The sequence below is a fragment of the Dreissena polymorpha genome, chromosome 5 (assembly GCF_020536995.1).
Source record: "Dreissena polymorpha isolate Duluth1 chromosome 5, UMN_Dpol_1.0, whole genome shotgun sequence".
NCBI lineage: Eukaryota > Metazoa > Mollusca > Bivalvia > Myida > Dreissenidae > Dreissena > Dreissena polymorpha.
Window position 1 is genome coordinate 94,110,412 of NC_068359.1, and position 20,864 is coordinate 94,131,275.

Genomic DNA, 20,864 nt, shown 5'->3' on the forward strand with positions numbered 1-20,864 from the left:
TTTTTACACAAGGGCCCGTAATCCAAAACCCCATTCTTTTCACTTTAGAACAATCATATACCCTAGAATAATAAAAATACACTAGGCTTAATGCGTGTGCGTAAGTTTCGTCCCAGATTAGCCTGTGCAGCCCACGCAGGCTAATCAGGGACGACACTTTCCGCCTAAACTTGATTTTCGGTAAGGATGGACTTCCTTGAAACTAAAAATACCATAAAAGCGGAAGTGTCGTCCCTCTGCACAGGCTTATCTGGGACGACACTTTACGCACATGCATTATGCCCAGTTTTCTCAGAACACGACTCAAATGTTCTACATGAAGATCGAGTGATGCAGATATAGGAGCTTCATTCCATGTTTGACTCAAAATTAAGGCAATTCCTGACAATTTCTGTTGAAGAATATACGGATTCTTAAACGTAGGTGTAAGAATTGTTTGGTGAATACGAGCCCAGGTCGGACGGTCGCGAACGCTCACGCGCATGCACACAGACGGTCTGCCCAACGCAATAGCCTGTGCGACGCGCACTTTGCGCACACGCAGGGCGCACCAGTGTTGGAGAGCGGCCAGCGGTTTGTCTTATGCGACATAATTAACAACAAAAACAATAACAAACCGAAACACAACAATCGATGCAACAACTACAAACGCGTAGTGTTACTACAAAACAGAAGAACGGGCAGCGCGGAACAACGCGGACAACGCGGACAACGCGGACAACGCGGAGCTGGTGCCTAGCTGCTACCGAGGCTTATGTATTGACACATTATTGCATATCCTGAATTAACAGGACTTCAGAAATAAGTCTATAGACTCATTGAATGTTCCACTGCAACGGAAATCTTTAGTAAAAGGCGAAAGATTTTTTCGTGACTGTAGTGAAAACCAGAGTTAAACAGTGAACGCCCGTGCAATGGTTGATGTACTGAACGTGCATATCAAGCTCACATGTTACGCTCTGTAGTATTCCGCTGAACAAATCGCCAATCACGAGAGTTCCTATTAATAGCGAAGCTATTGTAAACGTACAGTTATTGGGCGAAAACACTATTAATAGTAAACGCACAGCTTTGTAAACGCACAGCTATTGGTCGGAAAACACAATAGGTCGTAGTTAAAATAGACTGGTAACATTAGTACAGTGCGCCGGAATGTATGATATTTACCATTCACAGCTGCGCTCTTCTGTTCCGTTGCACTCGATTGGAACGATGTCGGCACCTCAATCGCGTATCCCATTACGCTGCGACCGTAGAAAGCGAATATACACTGCCGGGCGAAATACCTCTAGGTATGTATCTGGAGCGGAGCACACGCAGACGGGCACTTTAGTGCGCCTTTGAACCTGCAAAAGTGCGCTTTAGATTACACACCACATATATAGAGCATTATCGTTACCCTACTTTTTCGTACTGCTTCGGCAGTACATATACTAAAATTGGAACGATACAGAGAAGATTAGCATGGCCCCTGCGCAAGGATGACACGCAAATTCGTGAAGCGTTCCATATTTTTTTACACAAGGGCCCGTATCCAAAACCCCATTCTTTTCACTTTAGAAACAATCAATATACCTAGAATCAATAAAAATACATCCGGCGCTTGAATATTAACATGTTACCTACCGCTGGTAATGATGTCGTTGAGAAAATTAGCCTTGTTCTGAGAAAACTAGGCTTAATGCGTGTGCGTAAAGTGTCGTCCCAGATTAGCCTGTGCAGCCACGCAGGCTAATCAGGGACGACACTTTCCGCCTAAACTTGATTTTCGGTAAGGATGGACTTCCTTGAAACTAAAAATACCATAAAAGCGGAAAGTGTCGTCCCTCGGCACAGGCTTATCTGGGACGACACTTTACGCACATGCATTAGCCCAGGTTTTCTCAGAACACGACTCAAATGTTCTACATGAAGATCGAGTGATGCAGATATAGGAGCTTCATTCCATGTTTGACTCAAAATTAAGGCAATTCCTGACAATTTCTGTTTGAAGAATATTACGGATTCTTAAACGTAGGTGTAAGAATTGTTTGGTGAATACGAGCCCAGGTCGGACGGTCGCGAACGCTCACGCGCATGCACACAGACGGTCTGCCCAACGCAATAGCCTGTGCGACGCGCACTTTGCGCACACGCAGGGCGCACCAGTGTTGGAGAGCGGCCAGCGTTTTGTCTTATGCGACATAATTAACAACAAAAACAATAACAACCGAAACAACAACATCGATGCAACAACTACAACGCGTAGTGTTACTACAACAGAAGAACGGGCAACGCGGACAACGCGGACAACGCGGACAACGCGGACAACGCGGAGCTGGGTGCCTAGCTGCTACCGAGGCTTATGTATTGACACATTATTGCATATCCTGAATTAACAGGACTTCAGAAATAAGTCTATAGACTCATTGAATGTTCCACTGCACGGAAATCTTTAGTAAAAGGCGAAAGATTTTTTCGTGACTGTAGTGAAACCAGAGTTAAACAGTGAACGCCCGTGCAATGGTTGATGTACTGAACGTGCATATCAGCTCACAGGTTACGCTCTGTAGTATTCCGCTGAACAAATCGCCAATCACGAGAGTTCCTATTAATAGCGAAGCTATTGTAAACGTACAGTTATTGGGCGGAAAACACTATTAATAGTAAACGCACAGCTTTGTAAACGCACAGCTATTGGTCGGAAAACACAATAGGTCGTAGTTAAAAATAGACTGGTAACATTAGTACAGTGCGCCGGAATGTATGATATTTACCATTCACAGCTGCGCTCTTCTGTTCCGTTGCACTCGATTGGAACGATGTCGGCACCTCAATCGCGTATCCCATTACGCTGCGACCGTAGAAAGCGAATATACACTGCCGGGCGAAATACCTCTAGGTATGTATCTGGAGCGGAGCACACGCAGACGGGCACTTTAGTGCGCCTTTGAACCTGCAAAAGTGCGCTTTAGATTACACCACATATATAGAGCATTATCGTTACCCTACTTTTTCGTACTGCTTCGGCAGTACATATACTAAAATTGGAACGATACAGAGAAGATTAGCATGGCCCCTGCGCAAGGATGACACGCAAATTCGTGAAGCGTTCCATATTTTTTTACACAAGGGCCCGTATCCAAAACCCCATTCTTTTCACTTTAGAACAATCAATATACCTAGAATCAATAAAAATACATCCGGCGCTTGAATATTTACATGTTACCTACCGCTGGTAATGATGTCGTTGAGAAAATTAGCCTTGTTCTGAGAAAACTAGGCTTAATGCGTGTGCGTAAAGTGTCGTCCCAGATTAGCCTGTGCAGCCCACGCAGGCTAATCAGGGACGACACTTTCCGCCTAAACTTGATTTTCGGTAAGGATGGACTTCCTTGAAACTAAAAATACCATAAAAGCGGAAAGTGTCGTCCCTCTGCACAGGCTTATCTGGGACGACACTTTACGCACATGCATTATGCCCAGTTTTCTCAGAACACGACTCAAATGTTCTACATGAAGATCGAGTGATGCAGATATAGGAGCTTCATTCCATGTTTGACTCAAAATTAAGGCAATTCCTGACAATTTCTGTTTGAAGAATATTACGGATTCTTAAACGTAGGTGTAAGAATTGTTTGGTGAATACGAGCCCAGGTCGGACGGTCGCGAACGCTCACGCGCATGCACACTGACGGTCTGCCCAACGCAATAGCCTGTGCGACGCGCACTTTGCGCACACGCAGGGCGCACCAGTGTTGGAGAGCGGCCAGCGTTTTGTCTTATGCGACATAATTAACAACAAAAACAATAACAACCGAAACAACAACAATCGATGCAACAACTACAACGCGTAGTGTTACTACAACAGAAGAACGGGCAACGCGGACAACGCGGACAACGCGGACAACGCGGACAACGCGGAGCTGGGTGCCTAGCTGCTACCGAGGCTTATGTATTGACACATTATTGCATATCCTGAATTAACAGGACTTCAGAAATAAGTCTATAGACTCATTGAATGTTCCACTGCACGGAAATCTTTAGTAAAAGGCGAAAGATTTTTTCGTGACTGTAGTGAAACCAGAGTTAAACAGTGAACGCCCGTGCAATGGTTGATGTACTGAACGTGCATATCAGCTCACAGGTTACGCTCTGTAGTATTCCGCTGAACAAATCGCCAATCACGAGAGTTCCTATTAATAGCGAAGCTATTGTAAACGTACAGTTATTGGGCGGAAAACACTATTAATAGTAAACGCACAGCTTTGTAAACGCACAGCTATTGGTCGGAAAACACAATAGGTCGTAGTTAAAAATAGACTGGTAACATTAGTACAGTGCGCCGGAATGTATGATATTTACCATTCACAGCTGCGCTCTTCTGTTCCGTTGCACTCGATTGGAACGATGTCGGCACCTCAATCGCGTATCCCATTACGCTGCGACCGTAGAAAGCGAATATACACTGCCGGGCGAAATACCTCTAGGTATGTATCTGGAGCGGAGCACACGCAGACGGGCACTTTAGTGCGCCTTTGAACCTGCAAAAGTGCGCTTTAGATTACACCACATATATAGAGCATTATCGTTACCTACTTTTTCGTACTGCTTCGGCAGTACATATACTAAAATTGGAACGATACAGAGAAGATTAGCATGGCCCCTGCGCAAGGATGACACGCAAATTCGTGAAGCGTTCCATATTTTTTTACACAAGGGCCCGTATCCAAAACCCCATTCTTTTCACTTTAGAACAATCAATATACCTAGAATCAATAAAAATACATCCGGCGCTTGAATATTTACATGTTACCTACCGCTGGTAATGATGTCGTTGAGAAAATTAGCCTTGTTCTGAGAAAACTAGGCTTAATGCGTGTGCGTAAAGTGTCGTCCCAGATTAGCCTGTGCAGCCCACGCAGGCTAATCAGGGACGACACTTTCCGCCTAAACTTGATTTTCGGTAAGGATGGACTTCCTTGAAACTAAAAATACCATAAAAGCGGAAAGTGTCGTCCCTCTGCACAGGCTTATCTGGGACGACACTTTACGCACATGCATTATGCCCAGTTTTCTCAGAACACGACTCAAATGTTCTACATGAAGATCGAGTGATGCAGATATAGGAGCTTCATTCCATGTTTGACTCAAAATTAAGGCAATTCCTGACAATTTCTGTTTGAAGAATATTACGGATTCTTAAACGTAGGTGTAAGAATTGTTTGGTGAATACGAGCCCAGGTCGGACGGTCGCGAACGCTCACGCGCATGCACACAGACGGTCTGCCCAACGCAATAGCCTGTGCGACGCGCACTTTGCGCACACGCAGGGCGCACCAGTGTTGGAGAGCGGCCAGCGTTTTGTCTTATGCGACATAATTAACAACAAAAACAATAACAACCGAAACAACAACAATCGATGCAACAACTACAACGCGTAGTGTTACTACAACAGAAGAACGGGCAACGCGGACAACGCGGACAACGCGGACAACGCGGACAACGCGGAGCTGGGTGCCTAGCTGCTACCGAGGCTTATGTATTGACACATTATTGCATATCCTGAATTAACAGGACTTCAGAAATAAGTCTATAGACTCATTGAATGTTCCACTGCACGGAAATCTTTAGTAAAAGGCGAAAGATTTTTTCGTGACTGTAGTGAAACCAGAGTTAAACAGTGAACGCCCGTGCAATGGTTGATGTACTGAACGTGCATATCAGCTCACAGGTTACGCTCTGTAGTATTCCGCTGAACAAATCGCCAATCACGAGAGTTCCTATTAATAGCGAAGCTATTGTAAACGTACAGTTATTGGGCGGAAAACACTATTAATAGTAAACGCACAGCTTTGTAAACGCACAGCTATTGGTCGGAAAACACAATAGGTCGTAGTTAAAAATAGACTGGTAACATTAGTACAGTGCGCCGGAATGTATGATATTTACCATTCACAGCTGCGCTCTTCTGTTCCGTTGCACTCGATTGGAACGATGTCGGCACCTCAATCGCGTATCCCATTACGCTGCGACCGTAGAAAGCGAATATACACTGCCGGGCGAAATACCTCTAGGTATGTATCTGGAGCGGAGCACACGCAGACGGGCACTTTAGTGCGCCTTTGAACCTGCAAAAGTGCGCTTTAGATTACACCACATATATAGAGCATTATCGTTACCTACTTTTTCGTACTGCTTCGGCAGTACATATACTAAAATTGGAACGATACAGAGAAGATTAGCATGGCCCCTGCGCAAGGATGACACGCAAATTCGTGAAGCGTTCCATATTTTTTTACACAAGGGCCCGTATCCAAAACCCCATTCTTTTCACTTTAGAACAATCAATATACCTAGAATCAATAAAAATACATCCGGCGCTTGAATATTTACATGTTACCTACCGCTGGTAATGATGTCGTTGAGAAAATTAGCCTTGTTCTGAGAAAACTAGGCTTAATGCGTGTGCGTAAAGTGTCGTCCCAGATTAGCCTGTGCAGCCCACGCAGGCTAATCAGGGACGACACTTTCCGCCTAAACTTGATTTTCGGTAAGGATGGACTTCCTTGAAACTAAAAATACCATAAAAGCGGAAAGTGTCGTCCCTCTGCACAGGCTTATCTGGGACGACACTTTACGCACATGCATTATGCCCAGTTTTCTCAGAACACGACTCAAATGTTCTACATGAAGATCGAGTGATGCAGATATAGGAGCTTCATTCCATGTTTGACTCAAAATTAAGGCAATTCCTGACAATTTCTGTTTGAAGAATATTACGGATTCTTAAACGTAGGTGTAAGAATTGTTTGGTGAATACGAGCCCAGGTCGGACGGTCGCGAACGCTCACGCGCATGCACACTGACGGTCTGCCCAACGCAATAGCCTGTGCGACGCGCACTTTGCGCACACGCAGGGCGCACCAGTGTTGGAGAGCGGCCAGCGTTTTGTCTTATGCGACATAATTAACAACAAAAACAATAACAACCGAAACAACAACAATCGATGCAACAACTACAACGCGTAGTGTTACTACAACAGAAGAACGGGCAACGCGGACAACGCGGACAACGCGGACAACGCGGACAACGCGGAGCTGGGTGCCTAGCTGCTACCGAGGCTTATGTATTGACACATTATTGCATATCCTGAATTAACAGGACTTCAGAAATAAGTCTATAGACTCATTGAATGTTCCACTGCACGGAAATCTTTAGTAAAAGGCGAAAGATTTTTTCGTGACTGTAGTGAAACCAGAGTTAAACAGTGAACGCCCGTGCAATGGTTGATGTACTGAACGTGCATATCAGCTCACAGGTTACGCTCTGTAGTATTCCGCTGAACAAATCGCCAATCACGAGAGTTCCTATTAATAGCGAAGCTATTGTAAACGTACAGTTATTGGGCGGAAAACACTATTAATAGTAAACGCACAGCTTTGTAAACGCACAGCTATTGGTCGGAAAAACACAATAGGTCGTAGTTAAAAATAGACTGGTAACATTAGTACAGTGCGCCGGAATGTATGATATTTACCATTCACAGCTGCGCTCTTCTGTTCCGTTGCACTCGATTGGAACGATGTCGGCACCTCAATCGCGTATCCCATTACGCTGCGACCGTAGAAAGCGAATATACACTGCCGGGCGAAATACCTCTAGGTATGTATCTGGAGCGGAGCACACGCAGACGGGCACTTTAGTGCGCCTTTGAACCTGCAAAAGTGCGCTTTAGATTACACCACATATATAGAGCATTATCGTTACCTACTTTTTCGTACTGCTTCGGCAGTACATATACTAAAATTGGAACGATACAGAGAAGATTAGCATGGCCCCTGCGCAAGGATGACACGCAAATTCGTGAAGCGTTCCATATTTTTTTACACAAGGGCCCGTATCCAAAACCCCATTCTTTTCACTTTAGAACAATCAATATACCTAGAATCAATAAAAATACATCCGGCGCTTGAATATTTACATGTTACCTACCGCTGGTAATGATGTCGTTGAGAAAATTAGCCTTGTTCTGAGAAAACTAGGCTTAATGCGTGTGCGTAAAGTGTCGTCCCAGATTAGCCTGTGCAGCCCACGCAGGCTAATCAGGGACGACACTTTCCGCCTAAACTTGATTTTCGGTAAGGATGGACTTCCTTGAAACTAAAAATACCATAAAAGCGGAAAGTGTCGTCCCTCTGCACAGGCTTATCTGGGACGACACTTTACGCACATGCATTATGCCCAGTTTTCTCAGAACACGACTCAAATGTTCTACATGAAGATCGAGTGATGCAGATATAGGAGCTTCATTCCATGTTTGACTCAAAATTAAGGCAATTCCTGACAATTTCTGTTTGAAGAATATTACGGATTCTTAAACGTAGGTGTAAGAATTGTTTGGTGAATACGAGCCCAGGTCGGACGGTCGCGAACGCTCACGCGCATGCACACAGACGGTCTGCCCAACGCAATAGCCTGTGCGACGCGCACTTTGCGCACACGCAGGGCGCACCAGTGTTGGAGAGCGGCCAGCGTTTTGTCTTATGCGACATAATTAACAACAAAAACAATAACAACCGAAACAACAACAATCGATGCAACAACTACAACGCGTAGTGTTACTACAACAGAAGAACGGGCAACGCGGACAACGCGGACAACGCGGACAACGCGGACAACGCGGACAACGCGGAGCTGGGTGCCTAGCTGCTACCGAGGCTTATGTATTGACACATTATTGCATATCCTGAATTAACAGGACTTCAGAAATAAGTCTATAGACTCATTGAATGTTCCACTGCACGGAAATCTTTAGTAAAAGGCGAAAGATTTTTTCGTGACTGTAGTGAAACCAGAGTTAAACAGTGAACGCCCATGCAATGGTTGATGTACTGAACGTGCATATCAGCTCACAGGTTACGCTCTGTAGTATTCCGCTGAACAAATCGCCAATCACGAGAGTTCCTATTAATAGCGAAGCTATTGTAAACGTACAGTTATTGGGCGGAAAACACTATTAATAGTAAACGCACAGCTTTGTAAACGCACAGCTATTGGTCGGAAAACACAATAGGTCGTAGTTAAAAATAGACTGGTAACATTAGTACAGTGCGCCGGAATGTATGATATTTACCATTCACAGCTGCGCTCTTCTGTTCCGTTGCACTCGATTGGAACGATGTCGGCACCTCAATCGCGTATCCCATTACGCTGCGACCGTAGAAAGCGAATATACACTGCCGGGCGAAATACCTCTAGGTATGTATCTGGAGCGGAGCACACGCAGACGGGCATTTTAGTGCGCCTTTGAACCTGCAAAAGTGCGCTTTAGATTACACCACATATATAGAGCATTATCGTTACCTACTTTTTCGTACTGCTTCGGCAGTACATATACTAAAATTGGAACGATACAGAGAAGATTAGCATGGCCCCTGCGCAAGGATGACACGCAAATTCGTGAAGCGTTCCATATTTTTTTACACAAGGGCCCGTATCCAAAACCCCATTCTTTTCACTTTAGAACAATCAATATACCTAGAATCAATAAAAAAACATCCGGCGCTTGAATATTTACATGTTACCTACCGCTGGTAATGATGTCGTTGAGAAAATTAGCCTTGTTCTGAGAAAACTAGGCTTAATGCGTGTGCGTAAAGTGTCGTCCCAGATTAGCCTGTGCAGCCCACGCAGGCTAATCAGGGACGACACTTTCCGCCTAAACTTGATTTTCGGTAAGGATGGACTTCCTTGAAACTAAAAATACCATAAAAGCGGAAAGTGTCGTCCCTCTGCACAGGCTTATCTGGGACGACACTTTACGCACATGCATTATGCCCAGTTTTCTCAGAACACGACTCAAATGTTCTACATGAAGATCGAGTGATGCAGATATAGGAGCTTCATTCCATGTTTGACTCAAAATTAAGGCAATTCCTGACAATTTCTGTTTGAAGAATATTACGGATTCTTAAACGTAGGTGTAAGAATTGTTTGGTGAATACGAGCCCAGGTCGGACGGTCGCGAACGCTCACGCGCATGCACACAGACGGTCTGCCCAACGCAATAGCCTGTGCGACGCGCACTTTGCGCACACGCAGGGCGCACCAGTGTTGGAGAGCGGCCAGCGTTTTGTCTTATGCGACATAATTAACAACAAAAACAATAACAACCGAAACAACAACAATCGATGCAACAACTACAACGCGTAGTGTTACTACAACAGAAGAACGGGCAACGCGGACAACGCGGACAACGCGGAGCTGGGTGCCTAGCTGCTACCGAGGCTTATGTATTGACACATTATTGCATATCCTGAATTAACAGGACTTCAGAAATAAGTCTATAGACTCATTGAATGTTCCACTGCACGGAAATCTTTAGTAAAAGGCGAAATTTTTTTTTTTCTTTTTCATAAAATTTATTTATCACATAATTGGGGTGTAAAACGCCCCAAGTATCCGCTTAAAAGAAATTAAATGACTTTATACAAGGTGACTTTAAATAATATTTAACAATAGTAAGGAAAGAAGAAAACTAATTATTTAATAATTAATTGATACACACAGTCTTTTTACCGTCTGCACGTTTAATGTATTAATAAATAATTTGTAACAGTCTTTTCACGTCTGCACGTAGATAATGAAATAGATATAATATAGAATTAGAGAAATAGTGAAACGGTTTTAACAAATAAAAAGTCACCAACCTAAATGTAGCGGATCTTAATTAGTTAAATGATAAAGAGGTTGTTTTATTTAATATAAATGCTAACAAATCACACTTCAAACAAAAAGAAAAAAGGTGCCCCCAGCGAACCATCCCAGGTCATGCCCGAGCACCCCCCGTGATGATCCGCCAGGAACATGTCAAGAAGTCTACAGCTGAAACCAGATGATGGAGCTGAAGCACGTGAGAGCCTTCAGTACCACTACTCACCCGCCCCAGCCCCACCATCCGGCCAAGCCGGAAATAATTATGTAACAATAAATGTATATTAACGAATAAATTGGAAAAAGCCTCTTTACTTTAGGAAGGGTTAGTCAAGTATTCTATGACCTACATGAATGAAAATGTGTTAATGGTCTGTCGAAATACATAGTGATGAAAAATGAGTGATAATGAAGTTCAATGAGTGAAATGAGATGAGCCCACCACTGGGTTACATAATATATGAAACAATGATTGAAATGATTCATAGGAATACTGATGATAAAAGAGATGATGCAATAATACAATTTACAATATACAATTCACAAAAACTTCTTCACACAAAATTAACACTGTCGCGTTCCCTCTCTGATCCAGGATGACAACCCGAGTAACAGCCACTAACGGCCCCGCAGCTGCCATCCTGAAATCAGAGAGAAAACACAAAACAGCAGAGAGAAACTTAATATACATATTTCAATCATAACACTAAATGTTAGCATAAATTGCAGGATTCAAGTCTAATCTAAACTCAACTTTTTTATTTGCATTAACGTCACAATAATTACCCCATATTAATTCAAATTTCTCAGATGAAAATCTTTCAAAATCTAATAAAATGCGATATTTTAATCTATAAATAAGTTTGCAAATAAGATCAAATGGACTAAACAGTTTTTTGTCAAATTTTACATCATTTCTGGTTCTCCAAATTATTTGTCTTGACTCCGACAGCAGAATAAGAAAAACATAATTAATCTCCTTATCATATGAATTATCAACATTAAGATAATGAAATTGTTTGAGAGACAGTTTATGATTGTCTGCAGTTAATACATGCATTAAGAATAATACGACTTTATTTATAGATGTAGAAATATAACACTCAACAAATAAATGATCTATAGTTTCTGGTTTCGAACAAAATGTGCATTTACTTGATCTTATCATATTTCTCGAAAAAAGATATTGGTTGGTTAAAAGAGCATTATGAACAATGGAAAAACATGTGTTCCTACACTCAGGATCTACTGCACTTGAAAAGACATTTTTAAAACTATTATTAAAATCTACAGATTTACAATCCCTTACACATTTTGGTTCAATATTCATATTTTCAATAAAGTAATTATAAATCTCTTTAACAGTCCAGAGAGAATTAACATTTGATTTACAGTTTTCCACAAAATCTGTAAATACACTTAAACATTTAACATAAAAAGGGGGAATAATTTCACTATGAGGAATATTATTAGATGCAATTGAAGGATTATATTTCTTCAATTGCAAGCCTGTCCAATAAACAGCAAATTCTACCCAAGGAGTATTGTAGTTATTAATTATTTTAAAAATATGACATAGATAGAATGAATGGATTTTTAATTCTAAATTTGGAACATTAAGTCCACCTTTTAACATGTGTGTATACAATGTTTTGCGGGATATAGGCTCTAATTTTCTGCCCCATATAAAGTTGAAGCAACGTTTTTGAAACATGTTTATATAATGACTAGGTACAATTTGAGCTTGTATAAAATATATAAGTTTTGAAAAAACAAATGTGTTCAAAATCGAACTTTTACCCTTATACGATTTACCACGAGATTTCCATAAATTAAGAATTCTTTCAAAATTAGATAATAAATCATGAAATAAATCATCATCTGTTAAATCATAACCAAACCTGTAACCTAATAACTTGCAATTTTTTCCCCAAGAAATGCCGAAAGGATGATCAGACCTTGACTTCCATTTCCCCAAAAACATTCCACAGCTTTTCTTATAATTTACCCTTGACCCCGATACCTTTTCAAAGTCTGACACATGTTTAAAAAATAAGGAAATTGACTTTTCATCTGATAGACAGGTGGTATTGTCATCAGCATATAGGGACATTTTCACATGAAACTTTCCACCAGGAGTTTTGATACCATTTATATGTGGGTCATCTTGAATAACCTTAGCAAAGGGCTCTAAACATAAAACATAAAGGAGAGGTGATAAAGAACAGCCCTGACGGACTGATCTTGTCAATGCAAATGGTTCAGAAATATGTCCATTTACAATGACAGATGACCTTATGTCTTGATACAAGACCTTAATCCAATGTATAAAAGAGTCATTAAAGCCAAATGATTGAAGAGTGCTAAACAGAAAAGGCCATGACACACGGTCGAAGGCCTTCTCCTGGTCCAAGCAGATAAAACAAGCTGTTAAGTTTTTCTGCTCGACATAACTTATTATATTACGAAGTAAATGAATATTATCAAAAATAGTCCTCCCAGGTATTGAACATGTTTGAGTTATTCCAATAATAGAGGGCAAAACCTTTCCTAATCGTGTGGCCAAAACCTTTGACAAAATCTTCCTATCAATATTCAAAAGTGAAATTGGTCTATAATTTTTAACAGATGTTTTATTACTGTTATCTTTGCAAAGTAATGTTATATAAGATAATTTTTGTGATTCTGACATATGGCCAGATTCAAAACACGTATTAAATAAATACAATAAAATATCACCAAACAGATGAAAGAATTTTACATATATCAAAGAAGTAAGTCCATCACTTCCTGGAGACTTAGTATGATCCATTTCCTTTAATGTAGAGAAAATCTCATCTAGAGTAAGAGGTTGGCTTAACATAGCATTATCATCATTGGAAATTTTAGGTAGGTTATTTAAAAACTTAGAGTTTAAAGAAGGGTCAACAGGTTCATCAGTATACAAATTTTCATAAAATGAATGAAAAGTTTTTAAAATATCATGTGATGATTTCTTGTCCATACCATCATCTATTATATGAGTTATAGTTTTATTAATACCATTTTGAAATTCTTTATCATGAAAATAATTTGAAGCATTTTCATTGCTATTCAGCATATTAATTTTGCTTCTTATGTAGGAACCATCATATATTTTATTTTGTAAATTTTCAAGTTGATTTTTTATATTAATTTTTTCTTCAATATCTTGTGAATTATGGTAAGTTTTAATTAATAGTTTTATTTCTTTGTATGCATTAGATTTCTTTGATTTAGAGTAATCAATACAAAATTCTTTTATTTTATTTTTAATTCCATCCCACCAATCTAAAGTAATATCTTCCGTTCTACTTATTATTTTAAAATAAAACTCAAAGGCTGAAATAAATTCATCATCATTTAAAATTGAATTATTTAATTTCCAATAGGAATTTCCAATAGAAATGGTTTCATTAGAGTTGTTTAAATTAATAATTACATTTACAAAATCATGGTCTGAATAAATGCAAGGTTTAATGGAAGACTCAATACAATTACCAATTAATAAATTCGACACATAAATCCTATCTAGTCTACAACTTATTAATTCTTTTTTAATAGATATTCTACTCCATGTTGTAGTGGTTTGTTTAGGATACAAATGTCTAAAGACATCTTTTAATTTATATTTATCAATTATATGTTTGAAAACAGCACAGCCCTGATTTATCTAACTTAGGATTCAGAACAAAATTGAAATCTCCAATAACAACTAGATGATAAGAACCAAATATTTCTTAATGGAGGAAAAATAATTATTTCTATCTCCAGGGGCATTTGGAGCATAAATATTACATACCCTGAAATTTGTGTTTACAAACTCAACATCTGCATATATAAAACGACCATCATAATCCGTTTGAAAACTATGACAAATAATATTTTTATCAGTAATAATAGTACATACACCACATGACTTATTTCCATTTGAAAAACTCCAAATATATTTATAATCTTTGGAGATAAAATTTTCTACATCTTTGGCTTTGGAGTAAATGTCTATATGTGTTTCCTGTATACATAAAATGGCAGGCTTATTTTGCAAAATGTAATCTTTAATATACTGCTGTTTTTTTCTGGATCTAAATCCATTTATGTTAATGCTATGTATTATTAAAGACATTCTTGTAAGTTTTGAAATAATCTAAAAATAATTACTTGCACAATGAACGACACCAACGTTTTAAAAACGTTAGTTATTTTTAGAACACCATCCATTACACCGACACATACAGGACAGACATTACATGAGCTAGAAATAATCGAGGAAAGTGCATGTACAATTAAAGATGGCTGCGCCCACAAAATAAACGTTATCGGGCATTTAATTCTATTGGAGCAGTGATAATAAACTTTAGCATACGGATAGAAGTGAATCGATAAAGATTTATAGCGATCATTCAGACTACGTGCAAATAAGCAGTCGATAGAAAAATAAAAGCGGGGCGGGATACACGAGCATTGGCAGCTAAGAAATAAAGCAGACGAAATATACTTGTTAGATAAATCGAGACCGTAAGACAACATAGTCTGAAACTGGTTTAAACAAAATGTGTACGAGAAAAACACATATTTGTGATTTAATTGGAGACAAATAATATTGGAAAAACACAAATAAACCATAGCAGACGATAAAAAGTATATCGATAGTAATTTAAAGCATGAAAACAAGCAGTCGACAAATAAATCAAAACGGAGCGGGTTATTCAAGTGTAGAAAATGTACACTCAACAGTGACGGAGTGTATCGACGGTTTAAAACATCTCCAACATGATTTAAACACAATATGCATTTGTAAGATAACATGTATTTAAAAGGGGAGATAATTGAACACTTATTAATAAATGTGTACACACGAAACATGTATTTATACAAACTGATGTCTAGATATGTATCAAATTTTACGGGGATAGTGCAATTTAATACATATACAGTGTATTTATATATACAGATTTTTAAATGTTTTAACATTATTACGGGAAAAGTGCAATGTAATATATAAACACTAAAATAATCAAGTGTGCATATGTATACATGCAGACTGTACAACAAAACTACACAGTCCACACCTACACACATGCTATATTGAATACCGTATAAAATACATGCCAATAAAACAGTAAACACTGTGCAATATATATTCAATATATTCATAAAATGAACTATGTTTTTATTTATGCCATATTTATAAATTTTTACTATGAGAATGAAATATACAAGACCCCATAAAATGGGTTGTTTGGGGGTTATGCAGTATTCAATATCCATAATACTAGCGTGTCGTTTACAGTTCATGGTGTTGTAGTTATCAAAATCGTTATGCTAAATCGAAGTCCGTTATTGAAAAAGAGGTATGAAACTAGTACGTATGTGGGGACTGCGCATCCAGGATTCCATCTAAAATGGAATCCTGGGTGAGCATCTCTGAGGTATCCAATCCAATGTCCCCGGGTGGCTCACGGCCACTTGCCACCTTATTCCGGGGCATCGGAGTGAACTCATCCAGGTCTTCAACCTTTCTTTTGGAGCTGGCCATACTCACCTCCATTTGTGAAGGCTCAGCAGGCTGTTCTTCATCCTTGTCAACCACGGTTGTAGGAGCTGCTTGTGGTACCTTCTCTTTTGGTTGCTGAGATTTCCTTGGACGACGCTTAGCCTGTTGCCAATTATCGTCTTGTGTGACCACTGTCTGCTCTTGGACATTATCAGTAGCTGATCCTGGTTTCTCGACAGACTTCGCGGGTGGCACGTCCTTGGAGACTTCAACTGTCTTCTTCTGCTTCAATCTGTCAGCGTATGTCCCTGATGATTGATCGGTGTCCTTGTAACCTTTATCTGGGCACATTCCCCTGACATGCCCTAATTCTAAACACCTTAGACATAGTGGGGGACGTCCTCTCATTGTCACCAAGGCCTTCGACCCACACTGAAATTTGAGCAAGTGAGGTATGGAAGCCTTTTGTGAGTCTGAAACCTCCATAGTGACAAGGCGAGTACCAGACTGACACTTAAAACCACCTAGTTCATACATTTCATTTTCAATGGTTAAAACTGTCCCATAATTAGAAAAGAGTTCCTTCAAAACAATCTTCTTAGTACAAATGGGCATCCAGTGTACTCTCACTTGTACCACCTGTCTGCCATGTAAAGTAATGTCATAAGACACATCTCGGTATTTAATATGACCATTTGAACTTGTACAAAAAGCTTTGCACTTATCTTCATCATCAAAAACCACATCGTAATGGCCGCTCCCAGGGGGACCAGACGCAATGGCCACGATGTCCTCGCTGGTCCAGCCTTTCTCCTGGAGGATATTGACGACATGCACCATAGCAGATCCACGTCTTCCCTGGAAGCGAACCGTCCTACTCGCGATATCCGAGTCCACCGTTCGCTCATCCAAAGCGCCAAACACATCAGACATGATTTCAATCTCTTTAAAAAATACTTTTATCTCGCAAGACCCCAGAGCAGAAAAATACGTTTACGGTATTCTCTGCACCAGGTAAGTTTCAATAAAGACTCGAAAGATTTTTTCGTGACTGTAGTGAAACCAGAGTTAAACAGTGAACGCCCGTGCAATGGTTGATGTACTGAACGTGCATATCAGCTCACAGGTTACGCTCTGTAGTATTCCGCTGAACAAATCGCCAATCACGAGAGTTCCTATTAATAGCGAAGCTATTGTAAACGTACAGTTATTGGGCGGAAAACACTATTAATAGTAAACGCACAGCTTTGTAAACGCACAGCTATTGGTCGGAAAACACAATAGGTCGTAGTTAAAAATAGACTGGTAACATTAGTACAGTGCGCCGGAATGTATGATATTTACCATTCACAGCTGCGCTCTTCTGTTCCGTTGCACTCGATTGGAACGATGTCGGCACCTCAATCGCGTATCCCATTACGCTGCGACCGTAGAAAGCGAATATACACTGCCGGGCGAAATACCTCTAGGTATGTATCTGGAGCGGAGCACACGCAGACGGGCATTTTAGTGCGCCTTTGAACCTGCAAAAGTGCGCTTTAGATTACACCACATATATAGAGCATTATCGTTACCTACTTTTTCGTACTGCTTCGGCAGTACATATACTAAAATTGGAACGATACAGAGAAGATTAGCATGGCCCCTGCGCAAGGATGACACGCAAATTCGTGAAGCGTTCCATATTTTTTTACACAAGGGCCCGTATCCAAAACCCCATTCTTTTCACTTTAGAACAATCAATATACCTAGAATCAATAAAAATACATCCGGCGCTTGAATATTTACATGTTACCTACCGCTGGTAATGATGTCGTTGAGAAAATTAGCCTTGTTCTGAGAAAACTAGGCTTAATGCGTGTGCGTAAAGTGTCGTCCCAGATTAGCCTGTGCAGCCCACGCAGGCTAATCAGGGACGACACTTTCCGCCTAAACTTGATTTTCGGTAAGGATGGACTTCCTTGAAACTAAAAATACCATAAAAGCGGAAAGTGTCGTCCCTCTGCACAGGCTTATCTGGGACGACACTTTACGCACATGCATTATGCCCAGTTTTCTCAGAACACGACTCAAATGTTCTACATGAAGATCGAGTGATGCAGATATAGGAGCTTCATTCCATGTTTGACTCAAAATTAAGGCAATTCCTGACAATTTCTGTTTGAAGAATATTACGGATTCTTAAACGTAGGTGTAAGAATTGTTTGGTGAATACGAGCCCAGGTCGGACGGTCGCGAACGCTCACGCGCATGCACACAGACGGTCTGCCCAACGCAATAGCCTGTGCGACGCGCACTTTGCGCACACGCAGGGCGCACCAGTGTTGGAGAGCGGCCAGCGTTTTGTCTTATGCGACATAATTAACAACAAAAACAATAACAACCGAAACAACAACAATCGATGCAACAACTACAACGCGTAGTGTTACTACAACAGAAGAACGGGCAACGCGGACAACGCGGACAACGCGGACAACGCGGAGCTGGGTGCCTAGCTGCTACCGAGGCTTATGTATTGACACATTATTGCATATCCTGAATTAACAGGACTTCAGAAATAAGTCTATAGACTCATTGAATGTTCCACTGCACGGAAATCTTTAGTAAAAGGCGAAAGATTTTTTCGTGACTGTAGTGAAACCAGAGTTAAACAGTGAACGCCCGTGCAATGGTTGATGTACTGAACGTGCATATCAGCTCACAGGTTACGCTCTGTAGTATTCCGCTGAACAAATCGCCAATCACGAGAGTTCCTATTAATAGCGAAGCTATTGTAAACGTACAGTTATTGGGCGGAAAACACTATTAATAGTAAACGCACAGCTTTGTAAACGCACAGCTATTGGTCGGAAAACACAATAGGTCGTAGTTAAAAATAGACTGGTAACATTAGTACAGTGCGCCGGAATGTATGATATTTACCATTCACAGCTGCGCTCTTCTGTTCCGTTGCACTCGATTGGAACGATGTCGGCACCTCAATCGCGTATCCCATTACGCTGCGACCGTAGAAAGCGAATATACACTGCCGGGCGAAATACCTCTAGGTATGTATCTGGAGCGGAGCACACGCAGACGGGCATTTTAGTGCGCCTTTGAACCTGCAAAAGTGCGCTTTAGATTACACCACATATATAGAGCATTATCGTTACCTACTTTTTCGTACTGCTTCGGCAGTACATATACTAAAATTGGAACGATACAGAGAAGATTAGCATGGCCCCTGCGCAAGGATGACACGCAAATTCGTGAAGCGTTCCATATTTTTTTACACAAGGGCCCGTATCCAAAACCCCATTCTTTTCACTTTAGAACAATCAATATACCTAGAATCAATAAAAATACATCCGGCGCTTGAATATTTACATGTTACCTACCGCTGGTAATGATGTCGTTGAGAAAATTAGCCTTGTTCTGAGAAAACTAGGCTTAATGCGTGTGCGTAAAGTGTCGTCCCAGATTAGCCTGTGCAGCCCACGCAGGCTAATCAGGGACGACACTTTCCGCCTAAACTTGATTTTCGGTAAGGATGGACTTCCTTGAAACTAAAAATACCATAAAAGCGGAAAGTGTCGTCCCTCTGCACAGGCTTATCTGGGACGACACTTTACGCACATGCATTATGCCCAGTTTTCTCAGAACACGACTCAAATGTTCTACATGAAGATCGAGTGATGCAGATATAGGAGCTTCATTCCATGTTTGACTCAAAATTAAGGCAATTCCTGACAATTTCTGTTTGAAGAATATTACGGATTCTTAAACGTAGGTGTAAGAATTGTTTGGTGAATACGAGCCCAGGTCGGACGGTCGCGAACGCTCACGCGCATGCACACAGACGGTCTGCCCAACGCAATAGCCTGTGCGACGCGCACTTTGCGCACACGCAGGGCGCACCAGTGTTGGAGAGCGGCCAGCGTTTTGTCTTATGCGACATAATTAACAACAAAAACAATAACAACCGAAACAACAACAATCGATGCAACAACTACAACGCGTAGTGTTACTACAACAGAAGAACGGGCAACGCGGACAACGCGGACAACGCGGACAACGCGGACAACGCGGAGCTGGGTGCCTAGCTGCTACCGAGGCTTATGTATTGACACATTATTGCATATCCTGAATTAACAGGACTTCAGAAATAAGTCTATAGACTCATTGAATGTTCCACTGCACGGAAATCTTTAGTAAAAGGCGAAAGATTTTTTCGTGACTGTAGTGAAACCAGAGTTAAACAGTGAACGCCCGTGCAATGGTTGATGTACTGAACGTGCATATCAGCTCACAGGTTACGCTCTGTAGTATTCCGCTGAACAAATCGCCAATCACGAGAGTTCCTATTAATAGCGAAGCTATTGTAAACGTACAGTTATTGGGCGGAAAACACTATTAATAGTAAACGCACAGCTTTGTAAACGCACAGCTATTGGTCGGAAAACACAATAGGTCGTAGTTAAAAATAGACTGGTAACATTAGTACAGTGCGCCGGAATGTATGATATTTACCATTCACAGCTGCGCTCTTCTGTTCCGTTGCACTCGATTGGAACGATGTCGGCACCTCAATCGCGTATCCCATTACGCTGCGACCGTAGAAAGCGAATATACACTGCCGGGCGAAATACCTCTAGGTATGTATCTGGAGCGGAGC

The 20,864-nt window shown here is 40.9% G+C and overlaps 16 non-coding genes across 16 annotated transcripts; 8 read left to right on the forward strand and 8 right to left on the reverse strand.

Annotated features, from left to right (window-relative positions):
- Nucleotides 1-776: 776 nt before the first annotated feature.
- Nucleotides 777-895, reverse strand: LOC127832746 (U5 spliceosomal RNA). The gene has a single exon (XR_008027105.1). It is a non-coding gene; the product is annotated as a U5 spliceosomal RNA (small nuclear RNA).
- A 515-nt stretch (nt 896-1,410) lies between these two features.
- On the forward strand, nt 1,411-1,516 carry LOC127832795 (U6 spliceosomal RNA). The gene has a single exon (XR_008027147.1). It is a non-coding gene; the product is annotated as a U6 spliceosomal RNA (small nuclear RNA).
- Nucleotides 1,517-2,366: 850 nt separating this feature from the next.
- LOC127832881 (U5 spliceosomal RNA) lies at nt 2,367-2,483 on the reverse strand. The gene has a single exon (XR_008027219.1). It is a non-coding gene; the product is annotated as a U5 spliceosomal RNA (small nuclear RNA).
- Nucleotides 2,484-2,997: 514 nt separating this feature from the next.
- On the forward strand, nt 2,998-3,103 carry LOC127832796 (U6 spliceosomal RNA). Its single transcript, XR_008027148.1, has one exon. It is a non-coding gene; the product is annotated as a U6 spliceosomal RNA (small nuclear RNA).
- An 851-nt stretch (nt 3,104-3,954) lies between these two features.
- On the reverse strand, nt 3,955-4,071 carry LOC127832882 (U5 spliceosomal RNA). Its single transcript, XR_008027220.1, has one exon. It is a non-coding gene; the product is annotated as a U5 spliceosomal RNA (small nuclear RNA).
- A 513-nt stretch (nt 4,072-4,584) lies between these two features.
- On the forward strand, nt 4,585-4,690 carry LOC127832797 (U6 spliceosomal RNA). Its single transcript, XR_008027149.1, has one exon. It is a non-coding gene; the product is annotated as a U6 spliceosomal RNA (small nuclear RNA).
- Nucleotides 4,691-5,541: 851 nt separating this feature from the next.
- LOC127832883 (U5 spliceosomal RNA) lies at nt 5,542-5,658 on the reverse strand. Its single transcript, XR_008027221.1, has one exon. It is a non-coding gene; the product is annotated as a U5 spliceosomal RNA (small nuclear RNA).
- Nucleotides 5,659-6,171: 513 nt separating this feature from the next.
- On the forward strand, nt 6,172-6,277 carry LOC127832798 (U6 spliceosomal RNA). Its single transcript, XR_008027150.1, has one exon. It is a non-coding gene; the product is annotated as a U6 spliceosomal RNA (small nuclear RNA).
- Nucleotides 6,278-7,128: 851 nt separating this feature from the next.
- Nucleotides 7,129-7,245, reverse strand: LOC127832884 (U5 spliceosomal RNA). The gene has a single exon (XR_008027222.1). It is a non-coding gene; the product is annotated as a U5 spliceosomal RNA (small nuclear RNA).
- Nucleotides 7,246-7,759: 514 nt separating this feature from the next.
- On the forward strand, nt 7,760-7,865 carry LOC127832799 (U6 spliceosomal RNA). Its single transcript, XR_008027151.1, has one exon. It is a non-coding gene; the product is annotated as a U6 spliceosomal RNA (small nuclear RNA).
- An 860-nt stretch (nt 7,866-8,725) lies between these two features.
- Nucleotides 8,726-8,842, reverse strand: LOC127832887 (U5 spliceosomal RNA). The gene has a single exon (XR_008027224.1). It is a non-coding gene; the product is annotated as a U5 spliceosomal RNA (small nuclear RNA).
- Nucleotides 8,843-9,355: 513 nt separating this feature from the next.
- On the forward strand, nt 9,356-9,461 carry LOC127832800 (U6 spliceosomal RNA). Its single transcript, XR_008027152.1, has one exon. It is a non-coding gene; the product is annotated as a U6 spliceosomal RNA (small nuclear RNA).
- An 8,333-nt stretch (nt 9,462-17,794) lies between these two features.
- Nucleotides 17,795-17,900, forward strand: LOC127832801 (U6 spliceosomal RNA). The gene has a single exon (XR_008027153.1). It is a non-coding gene; the product is annotated as a U6 spliceosomal RNA (small nuclear RNA).
- Nucleotides 17,901-18,742: 842 nt separating this feature from the next.
- On the reverse strand, nt 18,743-18,859 carry LOC127832888 (U5 spliceosomal RNA). Its single transcript, XR_008027225.1, has one exon. It is a non-coding gene; the product is annotated as a U5 spliceosomal RNA (small nuclear RNA).
- Nucleotides 18,860-19,372: 513 nt separating this feature from the next.
- Nucleotides 19,373-19,478, forward strand: LOC127832803 (U6 spliceosomal RNA). Its single transcript, XR_008027154.1, has one exon. It is a non-coding gene; the product is annotated as a U6 spliceosomal RNA (small nuclear RNA).
- Nucleotides 19,479-20,329: 851 nt separating this feature from the next.
- Nucleotides 20,330-20,446, reverse strand: LOC127832889 (U5 spliceosomal RNA). Its single transcript, XR_008027226.1, has one exon. It is a non-coding gene; the product is annotated as a U5 spliceosomal RNA (small nuclear RNA).
- Nucleotides 20,447-20,864: the final 418 nt, after the last annotated feature.